We start from the raw sequence: 11,887 nt of genomic DNA, 5'->3' as shown, positions 1-11,887 counted from the left end.
CACTATATTTCAAACGTTACTTATGAACTCACCAACATTTCATATGTTGACGTTTTTCAAAATACTTGTATTCTCAGGTAACAGGTAAATCGAAAAGGAAAAATGTACTCAGTAACGTCTTGATGTTGTTTTAATTAGTATCGAACAATTTACTTTTGGGCATGTAATATTATGGATCAATGTACTGAATGTAAACGCTACCAGTTGTAACATTTCAATGCTTGGTAATGTATGATGTTACGTTTCATGTATATTCATCCGCCGTCTGGTTCGAGGGTGTGACAGGTTGGTATCAGAGCTTTGTTTATAGTGAACTAGCATATCTAGCCACACATTGATATGCAACTATAAACCAAAAGAGGGACTAACCCAACTCTGAACAAAACAAGTAAAACATAACAATAAAACACCCCTGTTTGCATTAGGAATAAGAACATAACGCCGAACCAAACAAGATAACGCTAGTATCCCGGTTAACTCAGGACTGTTCTTAGTGGTATCAAGAAGCGGATGTAGCCTGATCAACTACATTCCCTCCAAGGTATAACTAACACATGTTCTGATGAGATCGCGAGCTAGGGAACCTAAAAACAAACCCCTTTATCACCAAAAAGAGAACGTTTGTTTAGTCTGCAATAGTGGAAGAGGCATAGGATAATATTAGTGAACTTTTACGTGTTTTGCTATGTGTTGCGAATCTATGTGTGACAACCCGAAATTTCCATTTGTACGAACAATATCTATTCAATAGAAGTCAGTCCAATTTCAGTAATTTTCAGGACTTTTCCGAACAAGTTAGTGGACACTAGGGTTTACACTTTAGGAGATATCAGGAGAGTGGATGCTCCTGAGATTATGAAATTTGGACATTTCAAGTTTCATAATGTTACAGCCTAAGTTCAAGAATGAAAATATTTTCTGTCAAAATATTTCAGGACTATAAATAGTTTTCTGAATTTATTTAAATTCATTATTCACAATTCCAACTAGAGAAAAGCCATTTTCTCTCTGACAGATCTTCGGGTTTTTATCCCAAGTTGTGAGTAACTCTTTCTAGTAGTGTTAGATTACATACTAGATGCATATAACATGATTTAGTGGGCTAAATCATGAGATCTAGGAGTTTACTCCCCAAGGTGTTCTTGGGCGGTAAACTCCCGAAACAAGGCCAAAACCGACATTGATGCTAGAATAAGGCCTTAGGACATTAGGTAAACACATTAGGGACAAGAAATCACACACAAAACCACCCAAGATTGGGAGTTTACGGCCCAGAACTCTCTTAGGCCGTAAACTCCATTTCAAATGGCTAAATGGTGGTTGTTGGACTTAAGGACTTTAAGGCTTGCTTCTAGATTAATTCCCCAAGTAGCTTAAGGTCTTAAACACTTCAAATGACACAAAAGAAAGTGAGTTTACGGCCCAGAACTCTCCTAGGCCGTAAACTCCATGAAAATGGTCACAAAGGGTGTTTTCATTTCACCTAAAGCCCTAGCCCTTTACAAGGAATTGTACCCACTAAATGGAAGGACCAAAACACACCAAAATCACTTAGACAAGTGAGTTTACGGCCAAGACTTGGCTCTTGGGTCGTAAACTCCTATAAAGGGCACAAAGTGGTGCCTAATGCCTTCATATGTTAGCATTAAAAGTCTAGAACATGTCCTTCAAAAGCAAGAAGCTTGAAAACAACATAAACCACACCCCAAGGGAGTTTACGGCCGTAAACTCCAAGGGGAAATGGTCTTGAGGCCGTAAACTCCTAATTGGAGTACTTCTAGGTCTTAAACTCTTCCAAGAACATAGCCACTAGGTTAGAATAATTCTAGAAAGCACATTGGACTTCAAAACACACCAAACACACATGTTTGGGAGTTTACGGCCGTAAACTCAAGAGTTTACAACCGTAAACTCCATGTGTGATGGTTTATGGGGAGTAAACTCTCATAAGGGGTCCTTCGGAAACCCTAAACTCAAGTACCCTGTCCCACAATAGCTTAGATGAAGTCCTTACAGCTTAAAACACTTATATAAAGTGTTATCTATGTCTAGGATGTCTTAAACTTTATCAATTAGTCTTTTAAGTCTAATTGAGTGCATATATGTGTGATTATATGTTCATTAGGATCGTAGTGTGTGCACAAGTCCTCGCTTGACACCTAGCCATCCAATACCGTTCAGTTCATTCCAATCACCAACTACAGGTGAGTTCATACCCCGTAATCAATGTTTTAAAGGATTTTAAATGCTTTAATGGGGGGGGAATACAAGTAGAAACAAACATGTTATTAAATCAGTTTCATGTATTGTATAACTATGTTTTCACTCAGTAGATTTTACGTATTTCAAAAGAAGTCACGTGAAATGGTTTTCTATCTTAAAATACTTAGACAACAGAAGTATTAGTTTTGAATTGTATAATGACTTCAAGTCACTTTATATTATTGTTCAAAGCTCCTAGATACCTTGCATATACATACTTGAACAACAACATACTTTCCAGTTAGCTATCATAGGGATAGTCAGAAGATATCAAACAAGAGTCAGTTCATTCATGAGTCTATACTAGCACATTGCCTGATACATGAGTACTTACAGATGTTTACCTGATACATGAGTAGCTTTACATATACTTACATGATACATGAACACGATTACATGAACGCATTACATGAGTACCTTTCCATAGATACACTTATTTGTATACATTAGCAGGATTACTTGTATCTCGAATTACGAGGATGATTTATTCGTACCTTCTGTGTAAATCTTCCTACATATTCCACAGTACCTCGGAATATTTAAGACAGGACCCTATCCCATAGTACCTCGGGATACCTAGATGGGCCTCTATCCCACAGTACCTTGGGATATACGTACGGGACTAACCATTCCGGAACCCATCTGTTAGCAACAGTGGGTAATGAACATCTACGGATGCCTACGGTTAATACTTATACTAGGAGTACCTTTACAGGGACTAACCATTCCTTCCACCTGCTGCTGCTACAGAGGAAGAATTGGACTATCTTCGGATGTCCATTAGGTTATATGTAATATGTTAGCCCCAGTACCTCCGGTCAACATTTACATTCGTTTTGTTAGCACCAGTACCTCCGGCTAACACCTACCTGATTTTATTTTTCCTGTTTACTTTATTTTGTGATATCTTTCACATAAACGATGAGTTAGACTAAGCACTCTTAGTACTAGTCTACACAAAGGAAAAATACTTCATTCATACAAAACATTCGGGTCTTGGTAGAAGACTACATTTCATTTATACACTTCATACTTATAGAAAATAAGGGTTTTTCTAGGGATTTCATACTTACCTCAACATTTTCACTTGAAGTTTTCATGGCATGCATAGCAGGTTTTCACAAACAAAGCAATGACACTTATATACTTATGAACTCACCAGCTTTAAAGCTGATACTCTCTTTCAAAATAACTTGTATTCTCAAGTCGCCAGTAGACAGGTACGGAGGACAGGTTTTGAGAAGACGCAGGAGACAAGTCTCGTCTTTTATTTTGATTGTATATTTTGGTGTCTTATTACAATGAAAGAAGACACATGTATAAAACTTCACTTATAATGCAATGGATGATATTGTTGCTTGTTTATTATATTACACTGTTGTGATACTGTACATGACGTCCTACACCCATGGACGTTTCCGCCGTTCGTGGTTTTGGGGTGTGACAGATTGGTATCAGAGCTTTGTTTATAGTGAATATAGTATATCAACCCATAAAAGATATACTAACTATAAATACATGGGATTAAAACACTCTGTCTAAGAGTTATACTTTTAAATAATAAAATATTTAACAAAGTATACGTGCCTGCATTCATACTAAAATCAGTGTCACAATGACAAGAACAAAAGTATTACGATTGTTGAATATCACAAGTAAGCCTGGGGATATATAGTCAGTCTTGGGAATGGCATAGCCTGATCAACTATGCTGGTCCAAGGAGTGATTAGCATATGCCCAAGAATGGTTGTGATGTGGCAACAAGTCTAAAAACTAACCAACACAACCACAAAGAAATACCATATGGGTATTTGATCTTACTGTAATTATCTTAGTAGTTCGTCTATTTTAGCTATCTCTTATATCCCTTTTTCTCGCGTAGATTAAGATGGTTGGATTTCCCCACGGCGATCCGTACTTTCCGAACCAAGGCAATGCGGGTTGGCTAGAGGCAGAGCCAGAAGATGATCACCCAATCCCTTTGGATGATCACCATGCTGAGGGCTTTTCCGATAGTTCCGACTCGGAGCCAGAAGTCAATAACCTACCCCCGGCTGCTCAAAACCCAAACCTGAACCCTCGCCCTATGTTTCAAGGACCCACACCCCTGTGGGCCACTAACTTGATAACATGGAGTCATGAGCAGGGTCAGCCCATTCCCTACAACGGAGACCGAAGTTTCTACAACCTCATAGAAGGAGGTTCTGGCGATAGAGTCCTACCAATCATGGTGCGTAGGATGTCTAGGAACTCGATAATAGCCCAAGCTACTATCAATCAAGTCTTGGAAGTTGACGCCAACTCAGGTGTTAATACTGTCCACATTCGCCAGCTAGAGTCTGCTCATGAAAGGACTCTGGTCCGTAATGCAAATCTGCAAAAGGAACTTGCTGAAACCCGAGCTGAAGTTAGAGAACTTCGAACTCATCAAGCAAGGTCGGACAGGCGTATAAGAGACATCGAACGTCTACTGTCGGAATTAAGGACTCATGCTAGAAGTTCTCGTCGCCGATAGAATATCGTTATCTCATCTTTTGGATATAACCTAGTTTATGTAAAACTATGGTCTAATTTCCTGTCTATATAAGTCTTAGAACTGTTGGGTCCTTGTTTAATCTTAAGTCTGTCAAAATTTTCCATCTTGGTTAATGTAAGGCCTACTTATAGGCCATTTTTCCCGAACTTGTTACATCTGTAATTCCAGTTTTATTGACAGATATCTAATCTTATGGAAATTATTATCCAACTGCTATCTTCTTCATTTGGTCATGCTATTCTTTCTGTTGTTGGACTATGGCGATTTAGTCCATGAGACACATTCATTTATCATTTATTCTTATCCATGTGGTCATCTTTTAAACGTATAGTTAAAGATGCCGCCACGCAGGAATCCTAGGAGGAATCCAAACAACGAAGCACCTATACCACCGCCTCCACCACCACCTGTACCTCTCCAACCACCGAATCCTTTTGATGCCACTATGTTCCAGGCAGCTTTCACAGCAGCAGTTGCATCTGCTGTGTCAGCAATCAACGCTCCTGCCCCTAGTGGATCAGGAACAGGTGCACCACCCTCAAACCACGGCGAAAGCCATGGACACCCTCGGGAATGCACCTACAAGGATTTTACTAACGCCAAACCCCGCAGCTTCAATGGGACTGGGGGTGTTATGGTGTTGAGACAATGGATCGAGAAGATGGAATCTGTCTTCGAGATCTGCTCATGCCAAGAAGGAAGCAAGGTCAAGTTCGCAGCTTGTACCTTCTCTGACCGAGCACTAACATGGTGGAACAGCCATGTTAACTATCTAACTCTGATGGTGGCGTATTCCATTGGCTGGGAGAAATTGAAAGAGATGCTCATGAAAGAATACTGCCCTCGAGGCGAAATACAAAAGCTCGAGCAAGAATTCTGGAGTCTACAAATGGTTGGATCCGACATCACTACCTACACAAATAGGTTTTGTGATTTGGCAAACTTGTGCCCCGACATGGTTGCCCTCCAGAGCAAAAAGATCGAGCGGTATATTTGGGGACTGTCGCCCCAGATCCAGTCAAGTGTGATTGCTTCCAGGCCTATTACTTTTGATAGTGCCAAGGAACTAGCACAATCCCTCATCGATCACAGAAAACCCCAGATCACGTCAATCCCTACACCTGTACCACAGAAGACCAACCCCGACTATGTTAAGAAGGGGTGGAACAAAAGGAAAAGAGGGGCTCCGCAAGGATCCTCCAATAAACAACAGCATGTGGCGATCAATGCTGCCACAGTGACTCCTGCAGTCCCTGCGAACCCCTTTCCAGCAAAAACTTATGCTGGAACTCTTCCAAAGTGCACCAAGTGCAGCTACCACCACCACGGACCTTGCAAGGAGATGCAGTACTCTAACTGCAACAAGAAGGGACACACCGTCCGCTTCTGCAAAACTCCAACAGCTCAAGCTGCTCAAGTTCCTAACGCCGGTATGGGCCAAGCTTGCTACGGATGTGGCGAAGTGGGCCATTACAAGAGGAACTGCCCTAAAGTAGGGATGGCTGGAGGAGTGGGAAGAGTTATGGCTCTAGGCCACGAGGAAGCAGTAGCTGATCCAACGATAGTTACTGGTACGTTCCTCCTCGATAACTCTTATGCTTGCATACTTTTCGATAGTGGAGCCGAGAAAAGTTTTGTGAGTCACAAATTTGCACACCTGCTTAAACAAAAACCACGTGCATTAGATAGTTCATTCATGGTAGAAATGGCTAACGGAAAAACAAAGAGTACAAACTGCATATACATAGGTTGTACTTTAACTTTAGATAGCCATACCTTCAAGATAGATCTTATGCCAATTACCATTAAATGTTTCGACGTTATCATCGGTATGGATTGGTTGAGTCTTCTGCGTGCCGACATTATGTGCTTCGAAAAAGCAGTTCGCCTTAACTTTCCTAACAACGAAACTTTAATTATCTACGGCGACAAACCTAGTACTAGCCTTCGCATCATTTCGTGCATTCAAGCACAAAAGTGTTTGCGGAAGGAGTACCATGCATTTCTCGCACACGTCGTCGATACCAGCCAGGAACAGAAAGACATCCAGAAAATCCCAGAAGTACGCGACTTTCCCGACATATTCCCAGAAGAACTTCCCGGTTTACCACCACAACGCCAAGTCGAGTTCAGAATCGACTTAGTGCCAGGGGCTACCCCCGTAGCCAAATCTCCTTATCGTCTTGCACCGGCTGAAATGCAGGAACTTTCTAGTCAACTTAACGAACTTCTCAAGACGGGATTCATTCGACCAAGCTTCTCACCATGGGGAGCACCGGTCTTGTTCGTCAAGAAGAAAGATGGATCGTTTTGCATGTGCATCGACTATAGAGAACTCAACAAACTTACCATTAAAAATCGTTATCCCTTGCCCCGCATTGACGATTTATTTGATCAACTTCAAGGAGCCAACTACTTCTCGAAGATAGATCTGCGATCCGGATACCACCAACTACAAGTGTTAGAGGAAGATGTTCCCAAGACAGCTTTCCGAACTCGTTATGGGCACTACGAATTTGTAGTGATGCCATTCGGATTAACTAACGCGCCCGTTGTATTCATGGATCTGATGAATAGGGTGTGTCGTCCTTACTTGGATCAGTTCGTCATCGTCTTCATTGATGACATACTAATCTACTCTCGAAGTAAGGAGGAGCATGGTCAACATCTCCGAACTATCTTAGAAACATTGCGTGCGGAGAAGCTCTACGCAAAATTCTCGAAGTGCGAATTTTGGATTCGACGAGTCGAATTTTTGGGCCATGTGGTTAGCAAAGAAGGTATACACGTGGACCCTTCCAAAATTAAGGCCATCGAGAACTGGTCAGCACCAAAGACACCTACTGAAATTCGTCAATTTCTAGGTCTAGCTGGCTACTATCGCAGGTTCATTCAGAACTTCTCCAGCATGGCGAAACCTCTTACAACCCTGACCCAGAAAGGCGTGGCCTTCGACTGGGAGGAGAAACAGGAAAGAGCGTTCCAAACGCTCAAACGAGCCTTGTGCACCGCCCCGATACTATCCCTTCCCGAAGGAATAGAAGACTTCATTGTCTATTGCGATGCATCCAATCAAGGACTCGGATGTGTTCTGATGCAGCGAGGTAAGGTTATAGCCTATGCCTCGAGACAACTGAAGACACATGAGGTTAACTACACAACCCACGATCTCGAGCTAGGAGCGGTTGTGTTTGCTCTGAAGATCTGGCGACATTACCTACACGGTACCAAAAGCACGATCTTTACAGACCATAAGAGTCTACAACACATCTTCGACCAGAAAGAGCTCAACATGAGACAACGACGGTGGGTCGAGCTACTTAGTGATTACGAATGCAAAATTCGTTATCATCCGGGTAAAGCCAATGTAGTAGCCGACGCCCTAAGTCGGAAAGAATATACTGGTCGTAGAGTCAAATCTTTGACTCTAACCATCCATTCGCACTTGTCCACACAAATAAAGGAGGCTCAGCTCGACGCTTTGAAACCTGAAAATGTGGCGGGTGAATCCCTTTGAGGGATGGATAAGAACTTGGAAGCCAAGGGTGGCGGAGCCTTATACCTCATGGATCGGATCTGGACACCGAAACACGGTGGCTTCAGAGACTTGGTCATGACGGAAGCTCACAACACTCGTTATTCCGTCCACCCGGGTTCAGATAAGATGTATCTGGATCTTAAAAAGCTATACTGGTGGCCTAACATGAAAGCAGATATTGCTACTTTCGTGAGTAAATGCCTTACTTGCGCAAAGGTCAAGGTCGAATACCAGAAACCCTCCGGTCTTCTACAACAACCGGAGATACCAGAATGGAAGTGGGAGCGGATCATTATGGACTTCATAACCAAGTTGCCCAAGAAGACGGGTGGACTTGATTCCATATGGGTCATCGTCGATAGACTGACCAAGTCTGCACACTTCCTACCGATCAAGGAAACAGACAAGATGGAGAAACTTACCAGAACTTACATTAGGGAGATTGTAAGACTGCACGGTGTTCCTTTATCTATCATCTCAGACCGAGATAGTAGATTCACTTCGAGGTTCTGGCAGTCATTACAAAATTCCCTAGGAACTAGGCTGGACATGAGTACAGCCTACCATCCACAGACCGACGGGCAAAGTGAGAGAACTATCCAAACCCTAGAAGATATGTTGCGTGCCTGTGTGATTGACTTTGGAAAAGCTTGGGATACTCATTTACCCCTTGTTGAATTCTCCTACAACAATAGTTATCACACGAGCATCAAGGCAGCTCCATTCAAGGCCCTCTATGGCCGGAAGTGCAGATCCCCTCTGTGCTGGGCTGAAGTGGGTGATGCCCAGTTAGCTAAGGGACGCGTTCCCGAAAGCACTCTCACGGGTCCGGAAATTATTCGGGAAACGACAGAGAAGATCGTTCAAATTCGTGAACGGCTGAAAGCCTCTAGAGACCGACAGAAAAGCTACGCCGACAAGCGTAGGAAACCATTGGAGTTCCAGATGGGCGACCGAGTCCTACTGAAAGTCTCACCCTGGAAGGGCTTGATACGCTTTGGAAAGCGTGGGAAGCTCAATCCAAGATACATAGGGCCTTTTGAGATTCTCGCGAGAATCGGCCCTGTGGCTTACAAGCTCAATCTACCGAAAGAACTCAGTAACGTACATTCTACCTTCCACGTGTCAAACTTGAAAGAGTGTCTATCTGACGAGACTCTTGTTATTCCACTCGACGAGATCGAGATCAACGAGAGCCTCAACTTCGTGGAGGAACCAGTAGAAATCATGGACCGAGAGGTCAAGCGAACAAAGCAGAGCCGTATCCCGATAGTGAAGGTGCGCTGGAACGCAAAGCGTGGACCGGAATTCACTTGGGAACGTGAGGATCAGATGAAACTGAAATACCCTCACCTTTTTGCTTAGTCATTTGTAATTTCTTAATTGCTTACATTCTAATTTCGGGACGAAATTCCTTCTAACGGGGGGATGATGTGACAACCCGAAATTTCCATTTGTACGAACAATATCTATTCAATAGAAGTCAGTCCAATTTCAGTAATTTTCAGACTTTTCCGAACAAGTTAGTGGACACTAGGGTTTACACTTTAGGAGATATCAAGAGAGTGGATGCTCCTGAGATTATGAAATTTGGAAATTTCAAGTTTCATAATGTTACAGCCTAAGTTCAAGAATGAAAATATTTTCTGTCAAAATATTTCAGGACTATAAATAGTTTTCTGAATTTATTTAAATTCATTATTCACAATTCCAACTAGAGAAAAGCCATTTTCTCTCTGACAGATCTTCGGGTTTTTATCCCAAATTGTGAGTAACTCTTTCTAGTAGTGTTAGATTACATACTAGATGCATATAACATGATTTAGTGGGCTAAATCATGAGATCTAGGAGTTTACTCCCCAAGGTGTTCTTGGGCGGTAAACTCCCGAAACAAGGCCAAAACCGACATTGATGCTAGAATAAGGCCTTAGGACATTAGGTAAACACATTAGGGGCAAGAAATCACACACAAAACCACCCAAGATTGGGAGTTTACGGCCCAGAACTCTCTTAGGCCGTAAACTCCATTTCAAATGGCTAAATGGTGGTTGTTGGACTTAAGGACTTTAAGGCTTGCTTCTAGATTAATTCCCCAAGTAGCATAAGGTCTTAAACACTTCAAATGACACAAAAGAAAGTGAGTTTACGGCCCAGAACTCTCCTAGGCCGTAAACTCCATGAAAATGGTCACAAAGGGTGTTTTCATTTCACCTAAAGCCCTAGCCCTTTACAAGGAATTGTACCCACTAAATGGAAGGACCAAAACACACCAAAATCACTTAGACAAGTGAGTTTACGGCCAAGACTTGGCTCTTGGGCCGTAAACTCCTATAAAGGGCACAAAGTGGTGCCTAATGCCTTCATATGTTAGGATTAAAAGTCTAGAACATGTCCTTCAAAAGCAAGAAGCTTGAAAACAACATAAACCACACCCCAAGGGAGTTTACGGCCGTAAACTCCAAGGGGAAATGGTCTTGAGGCCGTAAACTCCTAATTGGAGTACTTCTAGGTCTTAAACTCTTCCAAGAACATAGCCACTAGGTTAGAATAATTCTAGAAAGCACATTGGACTTCAAAACACACCAAACACACATGTTTGGGAGTTTACGGCCGTAAACTCAAGAGTTTACAACCGTAAACTCCATGTGTGATGGTTTATGGGGAGTAAACTCTCATAAGGGGTCCTTCGGAAACCCTAAACTCAAGTACCATGTCCCACAATAGCTTAGATGAAGTCCTTACACCTTAAAACACTTATATAAAGTGTTATCTATGTCTAGGATGTCTTAAACTTTATCAATTAGTCTTTTAAGTCTAATTGAGTGCATATATGTGTGATTATATGTTCATTAGGATCGTAGTGTGTGCACAAGTCCTCGCTTGACACCTAGCCATCCAATACCGTTCAGTTCATTCCAATCACCAACTACAGGTGAGTTCATACCCCGTAATCAATGTTTTAAAGGATTTTAAATGCTTTAATGGGGGGGGGAATACAAGTAGAAACAAACATGTTATTAAATCAGTTTCATGTATTGTATAACTATGTTTTCACTCAGTAGATTTTACGTATTTCAAAAGAAGTCACGTGAAATGGTTTTCTATCTTAAAATACTTAGACAACAGAAGTATTAGTTTTGAATTGTATAATGACTTCAAGTCACTTTATATTATTGTTCAAAGCTCCTAGATACCTTGCATATACATACTTGAACAACAACATACTTTCCAGTTAGCTATCATAGGGATAGTCAGAAGATATCAAACAAGAGTCAGTTCATTCATGAGTCTATACTAGCACATTGCCTGATACATGAGTACTTACAGATGTTTACCTGATACATGAGTAGCTTTACATATACTTACATGATACATGAACACGATTACATGAACGCATTACATGAGTACCTTTCCATAGATACACTTATTTGTATACATTAGCAGGATTACTTGTATCTCGAATTACGAGGATGATTTATTCGTACCTTCTGTGTAAATCTTCCTACATATTCCACAGTACCTCGGAATATTTAAGACAGGACCCTATCCCA

Source organism: Lactuca serriola, chromosome 5 (assembly GCF_051521515.1).
Source record: "Lactuca serriola cultivar US96UC23 chromosome 5, Lser_US96UC23_V15, whole genome shotgun sequence".
NCBI classification, from domain to species: Eukaryota; Viridiplantae; Streptophyta; class Magnoliopsida; order Asterales; family Asteraceae; genus Lactuca; species Lactuca serriola.
Note: the sequence above shows the minus strand (reverse complement) of the source record.